Below are 15,210 nucleotides of genomic sequence, written 5' to 3'. Positions count from 1 at the left end.
CTCCATCGCCCAATGGACGGAGGCACTGTCTGCTCTCCCAAAGCTCTACGGTTCTTGTCACCTCCAAAAACCGGTAGCTGCCATCCCCATTGGAGCCAATGTTAGACTCTGTCTTGTCAGTCCGCTGCAGTCAAATTCACCAAGGTTCATTTCTCATCACTGGCAGTAGGAAGGTTCAGAAAGTTTTTATTTTTATTATCAATAGTGTGAAATTGTTTCTTCTTCAAAACAGTGTTTTGAAGAAGAAATCATCAAATATGTTTTTGTAATAAATAGGTAAATGTTCCAAAGCTCTACAGTCTTCAATGGCAACAGCTTCAGTAGCTCGAATCCCTGCAAAAACAACCAATTGTCATCAGTTCAAAGTGTAATAAAAACAAAATGAAAAAGTGCCAGACATCAGAAAAGTGGGTCATGGAATACATTTAAAATCAAATGTGATTTTATGAGATATTTTGCATCCCATATCAAGCATGGGAGACATTTCATTTTCACCAATTCTCAAAGCAGAGGTCAAAGTGCATATTACAAGGGCGAAAATCGGTTTTCAGTACAGTGGAGCAGAATTGGAGGTGGGCGCTACGCATCAGGCCGCAACTTTCAGTGTAATTTTGCATGGGTGTTACGCACCAGTGGCGCACTATGCATCAGGTTGGGTAGGGGCGCTACCCACACAGCGACAGAGCTCAGAAATTGGAGCCAAAAACCATTGTATGATGCCCTAGTGAAGATGCAAAAAGAGTTGATGATTCTGGGATTTATCTCCATATTGCTTACTGTTTTTCAAGGGGCAATCAATCGCCTTTGCATACCAGAAAGCATTGCATATCGCATGTTACCATGCAGAAGGCATGAACTCGCTGAAGGCCCTGCTTCAGAGGCTGCGATCCATTCTAGAGTGTTAACATCTTTTGTTGGATCCAATAATAGACATCTACTGTCATCGGGGGGTTTCGAGGCAAGTCACTGTAAGGAGGGAAAGAAACCTTTCTTGTCCATAGAAGCAACGCATGAGTTGCATATCTTCATATTTGCTCTGGCTGTCGTCTATGTGCTATTTTCTGTTATGACCACACTTCTGGGAATTGCAAAGATCCGCACATGGAGTTCCTGGGAGAGGCATTCGACCAAATAGATTCAATCCAAAAAAAAGCTATGAAGAAACATTTCATCAGTGTTGCACATCATGATTTTGTCAAGAACCATGTTATGGGGATATGGGGAAAGTCATCTTTACTAAGTTGGATGGTTTCATTTTTTAAGCAATTTTATGGCTCAGTAACAAAGACAGATTACAATACTCTACGATTGGGCTTCATTCAGAAACATTGCAGCTCAAACCCAAATTTTGATTTTCACAAGTACATGTTGAGAACACTTGAAGCTGACTTCAAGAAGGTTGTTAATATAAGTGGATATCTTTGGTCTTTGGTGGTGATCTACTTGCTCCTCAATATTCCTGGTTGGCATGCCATTATTTGGATTGCTTTCATCCCTTCGATTCTTTTACTAGCCGTGGGTACAAAACTGGAGCACATCATTACTCAGCTAGCCCAAGAAGTTGTAGAGAAGCACACTGTTGTAGAAGAACGCTTTTGAAATCGCATTTTTCTTCTGGATACTGACAACTTACAGTTTCCACTCGTGCATTATGGGGAAAGTTGGCTATATAATTCCAAGGCTTGTAATTGGGATAATTATTCAAGTTCTTTGCAGCTATAGTACCTTTCCACTCTATGCCCTTGTTACTCAGATGGGTACCTCATATAAAATGACATTATTTGGAGAGAGAGTTCGTGAGGGATTGTCGGAATGGCAGCAGAGGGCCAAGAGAAGAGTAAGTACCAGACCTGATGATGACAACGATAGAGGAATCTACAGCTATTGAAGATCAATGAAACATCGTAAATTCAATCAGAATCAATCCACGATTACAAAATAACAGAATGTTCAGAGTCCAAGATAGATATGCCAAAATCATGAAAAGGCTAGAAGCAGTAATCTTGTAATTGAATCAGCTGTAAAATGACAATTAATTTATCGATTGTCAACCAGTTACAAATTTATCTACAGGTCTTGGAGACTTCAATCACGAAGGAGGGATATAATACAGACCCTTCCATGCAAGCAACAATACCATTCAGATTGCATCAAAATTTGGCTTCAAATAAATAAGATATGCCCAGTTTGTAGTGTGGAGGTCTCGAATTGAACAAATCATTGACATGGACATCTACAGAGTTAATCTAGTACTTTCAGGATATAAGCTTGGCTATACTTGTGGAGTAACCTGTAATTTTATTGCTAACAGCGTACATTTTTATTAGGATATTAGGACAGGCTCTTATGCATTGATTATCAATTATATGTTCATGTAATTCGGAGAGTGAATGGCAGTTTGAAACAACGTTTCATAACGTTCCACCTCAACAATGTTATCGCTAATGGTGTTGCACATGTCAAGCTGGTAATCAAACGGTGGTGACACGGGTAAATGTCTTCAAACTGAAAACACGTGGTGAGGTTGGTAAACTGCAGCTGCGATTGTTCAAGTGGAAACTTATTTAAAGGATCAGTTTTATATTTAAACAAAGACACCTGTCATAGCAGAGAAACAGGAACCCATGATCTATTTTTTGACTGCAGTTGCAAAGTGGCATTCAAAGGTTCGATTGCCTATTTCTGTCTTTAGTTAGTCTACGCTCCAGGATTAGTTTTCATGGGTCATTGAAGCTTGAATAATGGAAGGCTTTTCTATCTTTAGAGATTCTTTTCTATTTTTGTAGCTTCAGGTGAAACAGCGCCCTTATTTTGGGGTCGATTTGTTTTCCCCTAGCAGATTTTATTTAATGTATTGAAAATCATTTTGTCAGGAGAGTTAGCAAAATTCTGAGAGGTGTGCGTGGAGAAAAACAGAGCTTCTATTGTACAGTTTTGACAGAGATTTTAATAAAAAATGCAGCTCTGACCCCTGTGATTCCTGTGGTATGAAATTTAACATTTGTGTCATCCTTTATTTCATATGTAGCCTGTTATGTGTTCATTTCATTTCATGATCGTTTCCAATTGAACAAATGAAGTGTTAAGGTAGAATTCATAATTTGTATGCTCTGCCTTTAAGTTTGTTCATATTTAATGTTTTCTTCTGTTTGACAAGGATTCATCTTCTATGCCCTTGTCAACTCCTCAGCAGTCTTGTCGTTCCATTTAATCTCAATTTGATGTTCAAATTTCTTGCCTACCTTGCCTCAGGAGATAGTCTGTGTTTTTTATTATATTTCTCTGTTTCAAGCTGTTTTTTTCCCATGCAGCCCAGAAAACCAATCATTTATTAAAAACATCCCTTTCTATCAATTTACTAGCCTAAAATCAACATTCTTTATTGGTCATCTCAGCCCCTTTAAAAACTTGTCTGCCGAGATTGACCCGGAGAGAGCCCTCTCCTGTCCTCGTAGGGCTAGCTACGAGGCTGAGCGTGGTTTGATGTTGCCTCGAGTTTTTGCTGTTGACGTGACATTCGACGTGTTGATTGTCTTGTCCCAGTACATGAAATCAAGTTGCAGATCTGATGCTGATGGTGGACAACATTCAGACACATATGCAGGCTGAAACGTTCACCTGGCGACTCCAACTCCAACTCGATCCAAACAGTTCAGTGCTCACTGATCCATTTATGCAATGGTGGGGTATGTGGAAAACCCTGCACTTTGTGACGCTGTAAAAGAAGTAAGAAATCAATTAGCAGATTCTGAAATTAATGAAAAAATTTTCAGTGCCTTGCTTCAATGTTTGAAATCTCCAAAGTTCCCTCTTGAAACTAAAACTAGATTTTGTGAGTTAGTTGTTGAAAAAGTTGAGAAGGAGATTCAATGTTTAGATGAGCAGATCCAGTCATATGATTTCCAAGACCCTAAAAAGTTCTTGGAAATCCTTCCTCCTTCGACACAAGAAATAATAGAATTGCCTACAGATGTTTGCATTGACAGTGTGTAGCTGGAGGTATGTATTGCGGAGTTGGGGCAGCCAACAGAGTCTGGCTTTCCCGATCCTATGGCAACATACATGGAAATGTTTTTCAGTTTGATTGATAGATCAGGCTGTTTTCTACGTGACCAGGATCATTACGTGCATGAAGGGCTGCCAGCAATTACATCTGTGTCCTGGTGGAAACATTTTTAGGCGGCATAATTTTCAGGTTTACTTGAATGGTTAATCTGGAATTTCAGTATTACCTGATCTATTGTTTGTACAGCAGATTAGGGTAGATTTTGTAAATAAATAAGCAGCCAAAGGGCAGCATTTTGTTCCAGTTTCATTACAGTTTTAGTGTGAGGTTTGCTGAGTCAGTTTTTCAGTCTTTTCAGTCAAGTTTCAGTCCATAAATGAGTCGGAAATCTTGTGTTGGTTGTTGGAGTGATGACTCCATCGCCCAATGGACGGAGGCACTGTCTGCTCTCCCAAAGCTCTGCGGTTCTTGGCACCTCCAAAAAGCGGCAGCTGCCATCCCCATTGGAGCTGATGTTAGACTCCGTCTTGTCAGTCCGCTGCAGTCAAATTCACCAAGGTTCATTTCTCGTCACTGGCAGTAGGAAGGTTCATAAAGTTTTTATTTTTATTATCAATAGTGTGAAATTGTTTCTTCTTCAAAACAGTGTTTTGAAGAAGAAATCATCAAATATGATTTTGTAATAAATAGGTAGATGTTCCAAAGCTCTACAGTATTCAATGGCAGCAGCTTCAGTAGCTCCAATCCCTGTAAAAACAACCAATTGTCATCAGTTCAAAGTGTAATAAAAACAAAATGACAAAGTGCCAGACATCAGAAAAGTGGGTCATGGAATACATTTAAAATCAAATGTGATTTTATGAGATATTTTGCATCCCATATCAAGCATGGGAGACATTTCATTTTCACCAATTCTCAAAGCAGAGGTCAAAGTGCAAATTACAAGGGCGAAAATCGGTTTTCAGTATTGTGGAGAAGAATTGGAGGTGGGCATTGCGCATCAGGTTGGGCGCGCTACGCATCCAGGGCACGCTACACATCAGGCCGCAACTTTCAGTGTAATTTTGCACAGGCGCTACGCACCAGTGGCGCGCTACGCATCAGGTTGGGCAGGGGAGCTACCCACACAGCGACAGAGCTCAGAAATTGGAGCCAAAAACCATTGTATGATGCCCTAGTGAAGATGCAAAAAGAGTTGATGCTTCTGGGATTTATCTCCATATTGCTTACTGTTTTTCAAGGGGCAATCAATCGCCTTTGCATACCAGAAAGCATTGCATATCGCATGTTACCGTGCAGAAGGCATGAACTCACTGAAGGCCCTGCTTCATTGGCTGCGATCCATTCTAGAGTGTTAACATCTTTTGTTCGATCCAATAATAGACATCTACTGTCATCGGGGGGTTTCGAAGCAAGTCACTGTAAGGAGGGAAAGAAACCTTTCTTGTCCATAGAAGCAATGCATGAGTTGCATATCTTCATATTTGCTCTGGCAATCGTCTATGTGCTATTTTCTGTTATGACCACACTTCTGGGAATTGCAAAGATCCGCACATGGAGGTCCTGGGAGAGGCATTCGACCAAATAGATTCAATCCAAAAAAAAAGCTATGAAGAAACATTTCATCAGTGTTGCACATCATGATTTTGTCAAGAACCATGTTATGGGGATATGGGGAAAGTCAGCTTTACTAAGTTGGATGGTTTCATTTTTTAAGCAATTTTATGGCTCAGTAACAAAGATAGATTACAATACTCTACGATTGGGCTTCATTCAGAAACATTGCAGCTCAAACCCAAATTTTGATTTTCACAAGTACATGTTGAGAACACTTGAAGCTGACTTCAAGAAGGTTGTTAATCTAAGTGGATATCTTTGGTCTTTGGTGGTGATCTACTTGCTCCTCAATATTCATGGTTGGCATGCCATTTTTTGGATTGTTTTCATCCCTTTGATTCTTTTACTAGCCGTGGGTACAAAACTGGAGCATATCATTACTAAGCTAGCCCAAGAAGTTGCAGAGAAGCACACTGTTGTAGAAGAACACTTTTGAAATTGCATTTTTCTTCTAGATACTGACAACTTATAGTTTCCACTCGTGCATTATGGGGAAAGTTGGCTATATAATTCCAAGGCTTGTAATTGGGATAATTATTCAAGTTCTTTGCAGCTATAGTACCTTTCCACTCTATGCCCTTGTTACTCAGATGGGTACCTCATATAAAATGACATTATTTGGAGAGAGAGTTCGTCAGGGACTATCAGAATGGCAGCAGAGGGCCAAGAGAAGAGTAAGTACCAGACCTGATGATGACAACGATAGAGGGAATCTACAGCTATTGAATATCAATGACACGTCGCAAATTCAATCAGAATCAATCCACGATTACGAAATAACAGAATGTTCAGAGTCCAAGATAGATATGCCAAAATCATGAAAAGGCTAGAAGCAGTAATCTTGTAATTGAATCAGCTGTAAAATGACAGTTAATTTATCGATTGTCAACCAGTTACAAATTTATCTACAAGTCTTGGAGACTTCAATCACGAAGGAGGCATATAATACAGACCCTTCTATGCAAGCATCAATACCATTCAGATTGCATCAAAATTTGGCTTCAAATAAATAAGATATGCCCAGTTTGTAGTGTGGAGGTCTCGAATTGAACAAATCATTGACATGGACAACTACATAGTTAATCTAGTACTTTCAGGATATAAGCTTGGCTATACTTGTGGAGTAACCTGTAATTTTATTGGTAACAGCGTACATTTTTATTAGGATATTAGGACAGGCTCTTCTGCATTGATTATCAATTATATGTTCATGTAATTCGGAGAGTGAATGGCGGTTTGAAACAACGTTTCATAACGTTCCACCTCAGCAATGTTATCGATAATGGTGTTAAACATGTCAAGCTGGTAATCAAACGGTGGTGACACAGGTAAATGTCTTCAAACTGAAAACACGTGGTGAGGTTGGTAAAATGCAGCTGCGATTGTTCAGGTGGAAACTTATTTAAAGGATCAGTTTTATATTTAAACAAAGACACCTGTCATAGCAGAGAAACAGGAACCGATGATCTATTTTTTGACTGCAGTTGCAAAGTGGCATTCAAAAGTTCGATTGCCTATTTCTGTCTTTAGTTATTCTACGCTCCAGGATTAGTTTTCATGGGTCATTAAAGCTGGAATAATGGAAGGCTTTTCTATGTCTAGAGATTCTTTTCTATTTTTGTAGCTTCAGGTGAAACAGCGCCCCTGTTTTGGGGTCGATTTGTTTTCCCCTAGCAGAGTTTATTTAATGTATTGAAAATCATTTTGTCAGGAGAGTTATAAAAATTCTGAGAGGTGTGTGTGGAGAAAAACAGAGCTTCTATTGTACAGTTTTGACAGAGATTTTAATAAAAAATGCAACTCTGACCCCAGAGATTCCTGTGGTATGAAACTTAACATTTGTGTCATCCTTTGTTTCATATGTAGCCTGTTATGTGTTCATTTCATTTCATGATCGTTTCCAATTGAACAAATGAAGTGTTAAGGTAGAATTCATAATTTGTATGCTCTGCCTTTAAGTTTGTTCATATTTAATGTTTTCTTCTGTTTGACAAGGATTCATCTTCTATGCCCTTGTCAACTCCTCAACAGTCTTGTCGTTCCATTTAATCTCAATTTGATGTTCAAATTTCTTGCCTACCTTGCCTCAAGAGATAATCTGTGTTTTTTATTATATTTCTCTGCTTCAAGCTGTTTTTTGCCCATGCAGCCCAGAAAACCAATCATTTATTAAAAACATCCCTTTCTATCAATTTACTAGCATAAAATCATCATTCTTTATCGGTCATCTCAGCCCCTTTAAAAACTTGTCTGCCGAGATTGACCCGGAGAGAGCCCTCTCCTATCCTCGTAGGGCTAGCTACGAGGCTGAGCGTGGTTTGATGTTGCCTCGAGTTTTGCCTTCCTCAGCCTGAGGCAAATTCGAGCGCTAACATAGTGGCGACCATACTGGGGAAGATGGTTTGTTGTTAACGTGACATTCAACGTGTTGATTGTCTTGTCCCAGTACATGAAATCAAGTTGCAGATCTGATGCTGATGGTGGACAGCATTCAGACACATATGCAGGCTGAAACGTTCACCTAGCGACTCCAACTCCAACTCGATCAAGATAGTTCAGTGCTCGCTGATCCATTTATGCAATGGTGGGGTATGTGGCAAACCCTGCCCTTTGTGAAGCTGTAAAAGAAGTAAGAAATCAGTTAGCAGATTCTGAAATTAATGAAGAATTTTTCAGTGCCTTGCTTCAATGTTTGAAATCTCCAAAGTTCCCTCTTGAAACTAAAACTAGATTTTGTGAGTTAGTTGTTGAAAGAGTTGAGAAGGAGATTCAATGTTTAGATGAGCAGATCCAGTCATATGATTTCCAAGACCCTAAAAAGTTCTTGGAAATCCTTCCTCCTTCGACACAAGAAATAATAGAATTGCCTACAGATGTTTGCATTGACAGTGTGCAGATGGAGGTATGTATTGCGGAGTTGGGGCAGCCAACAGAGTCTAGCTTTCACGATCCTATGGCAACATACATGGAAATGTTTTTCAGTTTGATTGATAGATCAGGTTGTTTTCTACGTGACCAGGATCATTACATAAATGAAGGGCTACCAGCAATTACATCTGTGTCCTGGTGGAAACATTTTCAGGCGGCATCATTTTCAGGTTTAATTGAATGGTTAATCTGGCATTTCAGTATTACCTGATCTATTGTTTGTATAGCAGATTGGGGTAGATTTTGTAAATAAATAAGCGGCCAAAGGGTAGCATTTTGTTCCAGTTTCATTACAGTTTTAGTGTGAGGTTTGCTGAGTCAGTTTTTCAGTCTTTTCAGTCAAGTTTCAGTCTATAAATGAGTCAGAAATATTGTGTTGGTTGTTGGAGTGATGACTCCATCGCCCAATGGACAGAGGCACTATCTGCTCTCCCAAAGCTCTGCGGTTCTTGGCACCTCCAAAAAGCGGCAGCTGCCATCCCCATTGGAGCCGATCTTAGACTCTGTCTTGTCAGTCCGCTGCAGTCAAATTGACCAAGGTTCATTTCTCGTCACTGGCAGTAGGAAGGTTCAGAAAGTTTTTATTTTTATTATCAATAGTGTGAAATTGTTTCTTCTTCAAAACAGTGTTTTGAAGAAGAAATCATCAAATATGTTTTTGTAATAAATAGGTAAATGTTCCAAAGCTCTACAGTCTTCAATGGCAGCAGCTTCAGTAGCTCCAATCCCTGCAAAAACAACCAATTGTCATCAGTTCAAAGTGTAATAAAAACAAAATGACAAAGTGCCAGACATCAGAAAAGTGGGTCATGGAATACATTTAAAATCAAATGTGATTTTATGAGATATTTTGCATCCCATATCAAGCATGGGAGACATTTCATTTTCACCAATTCTCAAAGCAGAGGTCAAAGTGCAGATTACAAGGGCAAAAATCGGTTTTCAGTACTGTGGAGAAGAATTGGAGGTGGGCGCTACGCATCAGGTTGGCTGCGCTACGCATCCAGGGCGCGCTACGCATGAGGCTGCAACTTTCAGTGTAATTTTGCACGGGCTCTACGCACCAGTGGCGCGCTACGCATCAGGTTGGGCAGGGGCGCTACCCACACAGCGACAAAGCTCAGAAATGGAGCCAAAAACCATTGTATGATGCCCTAGTGAAGATGCAAAAAGAGTTGATGCTTCTGGGATTTATCTCCATATTGCTTACTGTTTTTCAAGGGGCAATCAATCGCCTTTGCATACCAGAAAGCATTGCATATCGCATGTTACCGTGCAGAAGGCATGAACTCGCTGAAGGCCCTGCTTCATAGGCTGCGATCCATTCTAGAGTGTTAACATCTTTTGTTGGATCCAATAATAGACATCTACTGTCATCGGGGGGTTTCGGAGCAAGTCACTGTAAGGAGGGAAAGAAACCTTTCTTGTCCATAGAAGCAATGCATGAGTTGCATATCTTCATATTTGCTCTGGCTGTCATCTATGTGCTATTTTCTGTTATGACCACACTTCTGGGAATTGCAAAGATCCGCACATGGAGGTCCTGGGAGAGGCATTCGACCAAATAGATTCAATCCAAAAAAAATCTATGAAGAAACATTTCATCAGTGTTGCACATCATGATTTTGTCAAGAACCATGTTATGGGGATATGGGGAAAGTCAACTTTACTAAGTTGGATGGTTTCATTTTTTAAGCAATTTTATGGCTCAGTAACAAAGACAAATTACAATACTCTACGATTGGGCTTCATTCAGAAACATTGCAGCTCAAACCCAAATTTTGATTTTCACAAGTACATGTTGAGAACACTTGAAGCTGACTTCAAGAAGGTTGTTAATCTAAGTGGATATCTTTGGTCTTTGGTGGTGATCTACTAGCCATGGGTACAAAACTGGAGCACATCATTACTCAGCTAGCCCAAGAAGTTGCAGAGAAGCACACTGTTGTAGAAGAATGCTTTTGAAATCACATTTTTCTTCTGGATACTGACAACTTACAGTTTCCACTCGTGCATTATGGGGAAAGTTGGCTATATAATTCCAAGGCTTGTAATTGGGATAATTATTCAAGTTCTTTGCAGCTATAGTACCTTTCCACTCTATGCCCTTGTTACTCAGATGGGTACCTCATATAAAATGACATTATTTGGAGAGAGAGTTCGTCAGGGACTGTCAGAATGGCAGCAGAGGGCCAAGAGAAGAGTAAGTACCAGACCTGATGATGACAATGATAGAGGGAATCTACAGCTATTGAAGATCAATGACACATCGCAAATTCAATCAGAATCAATCCACGATTACGAAATAACAGAATGTTCAGAGTCCAAGATAGATATGCCAAAATGATGAAAAGGCTAGAAGCAGTAATCTTGTAATTGAATCAGCTGTAAAATGACAGTTAATTTATCGATTGTCAACCAGTTACAAATTTATCTACAGGTCTTGGAGACTTCAATCACGAAGGAGGGATATAATACAGACCCTTCTATGCAAGCATCAATACCATTCAAATTGCATCAAAATTTGGCTTCAAATAAATAAGATATGCCCAGTTTGTAGTGTGGAGGTCTCGAATTGAACAAATCATTGACATGGACAACTACATAGTTAATCTAGTACTTTCAGGATATAAGCTTGGCTATACTTGTGGAGTAACCTGTAATTTTATTGGTAACATCGTACATTTTTATTAGGATATTAGGACAGGCTCTTCTGCATTGATTATCAATTATATGTTCATGTAATTCGGAGAGTGAATGGTGGTTTGAAACAACGTTTCATAACATTCCACCTCAGCAATGTTATCGCTAATGGTGTTGCACATGTCAAGCTGGTAGTCAAACGGTGGTGACACAGGTAAATGTCTTCAAACTGAAAACACGTGGTGAGGTTGGTAAACTCTAGCTGCGATTGTTCAGGTGGAAACTTATTTAAAGGATCAGTTTTATATTTAAACAAAGACACCTGTCATAGCAGAGAAACAGGAACCCATGATCTATTTTTTGACTGCAGTTGCAAAGTGACATTCAAAGGTTCGATTGCCTATTTCTGTCTTTAGTTAATCTACGCTCCAAGATTAGTTTTCCTGGGTCATTGAAGCTGGAATAATGGAAGGCTTTTCTCTCTTTAGAGATTCTTTTCTATTTTTGTAGCTTCAGGTGAAACAACGCCGCTGTTTTGGGGTCGATTTGTTTTCCCCTAGCAGAGTTTATTTAATGTATTGAAAATCATTTTGTCAGGAGAGTTAGAAAAATTCTGAGAGATGTGCGTGGAGAAAAACAGAGCTTCTATTGTACAGTTTTGACAGAGATTTTAATAAAAAATGCAGCTCTGACCCCTGAGATTCTGTGGTATGAAATTTAACATTTGTTTCATCCTTTGTTTCAAATGTAGCCTGTTATGTGTTCATTTCATTTCATGATTGTTTCCAATTGAACAAATGAAGTGTTAAGGTAGAATTCATAATTTGTATGCTCTGCCTTTAAGTTTGTTCATATTTAATGTTTTCTTCTGTTTGACAAGGATTTATCTTCTATGCCCTTGTCAACTCCTCGGTAGTCTTGCCGTTCCATTTAATCTCAATTTGATGTTCAAATTTATTGCCTACCTTGCCTCAGGAGATAATCTGTGTTTTTTATTATATTTCTTTGTTTTTTGCACATGCAGCCCAGAAAACCAATCATTTATTAAAAACATCCCTTTCTATCAATTTACTAGCCTAAAATCAACATTCTTTATCGGTCATCTCAGCCCCTTTAAAAACTTGTCTACCGAGATTGACCCGGAGAGAGCCCTCTCCTATCCTCGTAGGGCTAGCTACGAGGCTGAGCGTGGTTTGATGTTGCCTTGAGTTTTGCCTTCCTCAGCCTGAGGCAAATTCGAGCGCTAACAGTATGTTTACCTTCAACTCCCCGTACCGCGCAACACAACAACACGCAAACCAGACCATACCATACCAGACAACACAAAACTCATACAGAGACCAGACCAGACTACACAAAACTCATACAGAGACCACCAGACTCACAAACATACATGACATGGAGCTCCAAGACAAGACTCATACAGCGAAGCGCAGTAGCCATGGGAGGAGGAGGAGCAGATTCGTAAATGGAAAAGATTGGGACAAGGATCAGAAACAAATGTTGGCTGGATTCAATGGTCAAGCTTTTCTTGACTGCCACCTCTGCAAAACAAAAGCACTTTTCTTGACTGCCAGCGCAACAAAAAAGCACTTTGTGGGGACATGATATTGGATTGCCGATTTTTGTGATGAAGATAATTTTGTGGCCAATAGGAGTAGTATATATCATAATTCAATGGTTGTAATAATCTAACCGTAATGTCTGTGTTAAACGTTAACAATCTTCAGCGCTCAAAGATGCCTTGCAGAGGCCAATTACACTTCACACTTCGTGCTTATTTTATCATAAGTGAATAAATTCTGTTTATAAAGCATTGCACACATATTTATAGTTTTAAAGTAGATATATTACTAATTTATAATTTAACAAGAATGTATATTTTAGGTCAGTGTAATAAAATTTAAATTTATCTTTTAAAATTGTTCTTAGTAAATTGGAGAATGCTCCCAACCAATCAAGTTACCAACTCTAGAGTTGTTTCACAATATTATTGTTTAGGTTTATTAATTACCTATCCAAGGGAACAACTAGATTTAAAATAAGCAGCCCAAAACACACTCCCATTCATAAAATGTCAAAGAGATTGATTTCATCTTCATTCATTAATTTCCGCCTTCTTAAATACTACTTTCATGGATTTCCATACGGTTAACACATTTGACATGTGATGGGGAGAAGAGAAGCACATATACCATGCATAATAATATATAATAATTGTCATCGGTAACATAAGATTGAGATTTATCATTGAATATATGATAAATGATCATCCACTTCGATGGAATAATTTAAATCATTACAAATAACATCTTAATTATCAACTATTCAACAATTTTGAGAAGGGTGAAGTTCAAAACTACTCAGATTTTAATATAAGAAAAACTTTCCAGACTAAATTTAATTCATAGATTAAATTCTCTCACTCTCTCTCTCTCTCTCTTCTAAAAAACATCATAAATGTTTCACCCAAATTTTATATAATAAAATCACTGAAACTCTATTAAAAAAAATTACGAAATCCTTACTAATTTAAATAATTTGTGCAAATATTACTACACATTTTGCATATTAAATGATTAAAAAAAATGCACTTTTAAATAAATTTCCTTTGCATCTAAACATCCCATGGTCTACCTGAATGGAAAAGGTTGTAATCCAGGCTCAACAAATCAATCTTTCTGGTTGTCATTAGATTTCTTTCATTTGATTTGAGAGTTCAAGGGTCAGGTATGATATGTAAAATTAATCACTGAAAGACATCTCACATCCTTCATATAACTGTGTCAAATTTTTCCATTAGGTTTCTTTCATTTGATTTGAGAGTTCAAGAGTCGGATATGTATGCAAAATACACTTCTCCTTCGTATTCATCCAACCAGAGCACCCACAAGGAGATGATTCTAACTCGCCACCTCGAAGGGTTCGGTGGCATTTTCAACTAATACCTAAAGCATTTCTAGAGAAAAATGAATGAGATATTTATTCCTTTCAATTTATGAAACAAAAATCACCCCTATTGCTATGAAGATTTTCAAGACTTTCCAAACATTCAATAAACATCCAGGATGGACTCCAAACAAGGCATTATTCATATGACAGGGTCCCCATACATTCAAGAAAGATTTTAAGTGGCTCTCTTGGACTCACCAAGTTTTGACCTTGCGAACTACCATTGGATAATAAAGAAAATCATATTGAACTGCATTACAAAGGCCTCCCTGAAATGGCTTTGGTTGGGAGTAGGAATAGAGTCTAGAAGGTTGAGTGACCATGGAGGGAGATTACTATGAAGAAGGCCATAATGATGGAACAAGAATTGGGGATGATGTGGAGCGGGAAGTGAAAATGACCATCAGGGGTTTCAACGTGCTATAGGACAAGAATGGTCTATGGAGATGTTCATAAGGGGAATTCACCACTATTATTGACAAGATTCTTGAGAGATTTCCAAATATTCCATAAACAGTTGGACCAGATTTGAGAAAAAAATTCTTGACTTGAAAGTTGAGAGACTCTCCAGGTATTCCAGAAAGGATCATGCCATAAAAAATTTGGGTTGATTTTCACAGTAAAAAGTATTAAACTAGATGTTTTAGCTTACAAACACTAAAAAGTATGTAAATTGGTGTTGGCTTTGTTTGGAATGTCAGAGGCTTTATTTAATGACAAAAAGTCTACCCTAAATTCATAGAGTTTCGACCTCATGACCTACCACTAGCAAATAAAGAAAATCGTATTGGGATGGATTGCAGATGACTTTGTGAAAAAACCTAGGCTAGAGGAGCAGGGATCGAGTTAATTGAAAGGTCGGTGACCGATCAAGGGATCTTGCTATAAAAAAGGCCATAATGATGGAACGATAATTTGGGACAACACGGAAAAGGAAAGGGAATGTGACCATTGAAGATTTCAACGTGTTATGGATTGATAATGGTCTTTGGAGAGGTCCATGATAGGAATTTGCCACTATTATTGACAAGATCATCAAGACACTTTTCATATATTCAATAAAT

The 15,210-nt window shown here is 38.5% G+C and overlaps 3 pseudogenes; all 3 read left to right on the top strand.

The window, feature by feature from the left end:
• The first annotated feature begins 445 nt into the window (after positions 1-445).
• On the top strand, positions 446-1,888 carry LOC149194119 (MLO-like protein 1 pseudogene; annotated as a pseudogene).
• A 2,977-nt stretch (positions 1,889-4,865) lies between these two features.
• LOC149194118 (MLO-like protein 13 pseudogene) lies at positions 4,866-6,444 on the top strand (annotated as a pseudogene).
• A 2,975-nt stretch (positions 6,445-9,419) lies between these two features.
• Positions 9,420-11,013, top strand: LOC149194117 (MLO-like protein 1 pseudogene; annotated as a pseudogene).
• Positions 11,014-15,210: the final 4,197 nt, after the last annotated feature.

Source organism: Pinus tabuliformis, chromosome 2_2 (assembly GCF_031772625.1).
Source record: "Pinus tabuliformis cultivar Carrire ecotype Pingquan chromosome 2_2, CPIR1, whole genome shotgun sequence".
NCBI lineage: Eukaryota > Viridiplantae > Streptophyta > Pinopsida > Pinales > Pinaceae > Pinus > Pinus tabuliformis.
The sequence above is the reverse complement of the archived record's forward strand: the minus strand, read 5'-3'. Positions and strand labels throughout refer to the sequence as shown.